The sequence below is a fragment of the Silene latifolia genome, chromosome Y (assembly GCF_048544455.1).
Source record: "Silene latifolia isolate original U9 population chromosome Y, ASM4854445v1, whole genome shotgun sequence".
NCBI classification, from domain to species: Eukaryota; Viridiplantae; Streptophyta; class Magnoliopsida; order Caryophyllales; family Caryophyllaceae; genus Silene; species Silene latifolia.
Window position 1 is genome coordinate 5,221,967 of NC_133538.1, and position 2,580 is coordinate 5,224,546.

The window sequence follows — 2,580 nt, forward strand, 5'->3', positions numbered from 1 at the left end:
GTAGAAGGCTGTTCCATACACATATAACGCCTTTTCATGCATGTAAATATGCAAGTTACTTTGGGATTTAAAAACAACACCTCGACAAATGGGGTAATTCTCATTACAAGTCTCATTTAAAAAGGCCATAATCTAGTAACATAATTGTGCCCCACACAGTTAAAAAGCTGTTCCATTCACATATAACGCCTCCTCGGCACGCTCGAGTCTCGTTAAATGACCTTCGAAAGTCGACAAATTACATGCACGTAGAAAGGTATTGCATACACATACAACGCCTTCTCATGCACGTAGGAGGGTCTTCCATACACGCAAAAGTTACTTGGAATACCTACACATCTGCAACCTACAAATTTAGTCCACAAACAAACTAATGCCTGCCCAAATCAAAGAATCAACAAAAGACAATGAGAAGGTTCTCTCGCCACTCCCGATTGCTAAGCACATACAACGCCTTCTCACCATATTCTTGCAAAAATAACACCTAGGTATAATCCTACAAAAAAAGGTAGGGAAATATTGTTACATTTAAAGTCACTTGACATCAATATTGAAAGTCTTGCAGTTAAATGATTGGAAAATAATAGAAACAAAATTAGATAAAGCATTCGGAAGATATTGTTATTACCGTTCTCTTGTTTTCCTCCCATCTGATAAGATCTACAATCTTACTCTCACCATATTCATCCAAATTCTGCATATATATTTGACAACAATATTGAAAGTGTTACATTTCACCAAAAAATATTGAAAGTGTTGCAATAAAATATGCCGAATAATATTTGACTAATATAACTTGGTTTAGACATCATTACCTCGTAACAAGTCTGATCGGACCATAATGATTGACAACTCAAGTTTTCTAGAAACTTCAAAGAAATAGACTCCGCAAGAATACCTTTTGAAATAAGGAAATTTGTTAAACACTTTAAAATGCTGTGTATCCCATCGAAAATATTTAAAACGAGTAGAGTATAGTTTAAACAAGTAAGGTACCCATTCTTTTGTCGAGGCACATCCACAAATCACAAACGGAAAATTGTTTATTTGCAACGACTTTTTGTATCCTGGAAAGTCTCTTGCAATAATCTCCAAAGCAGGAAATAACTACAAAAAACCAAAAAAAGGAAAACACAATAATATAAAAGCGAAGGAAAACCAACACAAAATTGAGGTAACAAACCCCTAAGGCATACGGATATAATCATACCGTTTCAACTAAAAATTTACATCTTGTGTCAGGACGCCTAGGCAAGTTTGAGTCAAGTATAAAGTTGGTCTTTTTAACAAAGTCGACACGCAAGCAAACCAATGTTCACGGTCAACACAAGAAGGGAAGAAAGCCTCGCAAAAACGCCCATAAGGAAATGAAAAAGTGAGGGATAATTACCGATTCGACGGGATAATATACAAACAAAGTTAGACAGATATTTAATAAAGTTCTTTCTTGGGCAAGAACTTAATTAAGTTCTTTCAAAGTAGTAAATTCCGTCGATATAATAAAATTTAAAAGTGACGGGATAATTACCAGTTTAGCTTTGGTTAGACTTTTGGGCAAGTACTGAAGCTTAATGTACTGACTTTGAAAACTGTTTTTAGGGACAACATCCTGAAAGTTGAGAAAATTTGTGAAAAATGTTGGTAATTCCAAGTAGAAACATTAGCGGTTACTAAGGATGAATATGAATACCTTGATTATTGTCGGAAAGTACACAAGACTTGGTCTTTCAAGTGTTAAACGAAGACCAACAAGGTCAATTACCATATCCATGATCCATTTTCCTCCAAATAAAGTCGACATTCCTTCTTGGGTTACTTGCAGCCATGGAGTGTCTACAACAATGTCACTAATAATGCACATATTGTAATTAGATGCACACACAACAGCAAAGTGGACAAAAACAACTCAAAAAGATGCTATATGGTCAGTGATAACTTACTCCGTATTTGCCACATTTGTCCTAATAAAATTCATCAAGTGTTCATCTCAGATAGGGCAAGTCTCGTGGAACTTCATTCCTGGGGAGAAAAAGGGAAAACACAGAACAATTACATAACCATAGCACACTTTTAATAAACCAGGAGTCATCATATAGTAATGAGAAGCATTGTTGGTAATAGATTTCTGATTACCGAATCACACAGCCATTCTTGTAAGCCTTTGCTTTAGACGTCACTTGATCTTTCACGATGTTGTCTTGCCAAGTCAAAATTTCATTGCAAACCCTCACAATGTAACGCTTCACATCAGTTCTCTGAACAATGATATAAAGTAAAATCAACCGCAGAGCCTACACATCTAATACACATACCTACATATCTAATACACATACCTACATATCTAATACACATACCTACACATCTAATACACATACCTACATATCTAATACACATACAAGGCTGATTCATGAAAGAACAAAGCTAATACATGCATGTTGATGGCTTCAAGCGTCGGAAATATAGAAACACCAACTAAAAATTTGACTTAAATAATGGAGACTTACGTCCTTGAGCAACTTTAAAGTATACCGACACTTATTCCCATTGTACGTCTCCATATGTCGCATCATGTAAATTCCA

General features: G+C 35.4%; 2 long non-coding RNA genes across 2 annotated transcripts; both read right to left on the reverse strand.

Annotated features, from left to right (window-relative positions):
• Nucleotides 1-427: 427 nt before the first annotated feature.
• On the reverse strand, nucleotides 428-874 carry LOC141633686 (uncharacterized). The gene is made up of 3 exons (XR_012538449.1): nucleotides 816-874; nucleotides 629-694; nucleotides 428-496 (listed from the first exon to the last, which is right to left on the reverse strand). It is a non-coding gene; the product is annotated as an uncharacterized LOC141633686 (long non-coding RNA).
• Nucleotides 875-1,527: 653 nt separating this feature from the next.
• Nucleotides 1,528-1,989, reverse strand: LOC141627332 (uncharacterized). Its single transcript, XR_012536899.1, has 3 exons — nucleotides 1,941-1,989; nucleotides 1,691-1,847; nucleotides 1,528-1,609 (listed from the first exon to the last, which is right to left on the reverse strand). It is a non-coding gene; the product is annotated as an uncharacterized LOC141627332 (long non-coding RNA).
• Nucleotides 1,990-2,580: the final 591 nt, after the last annotated feature.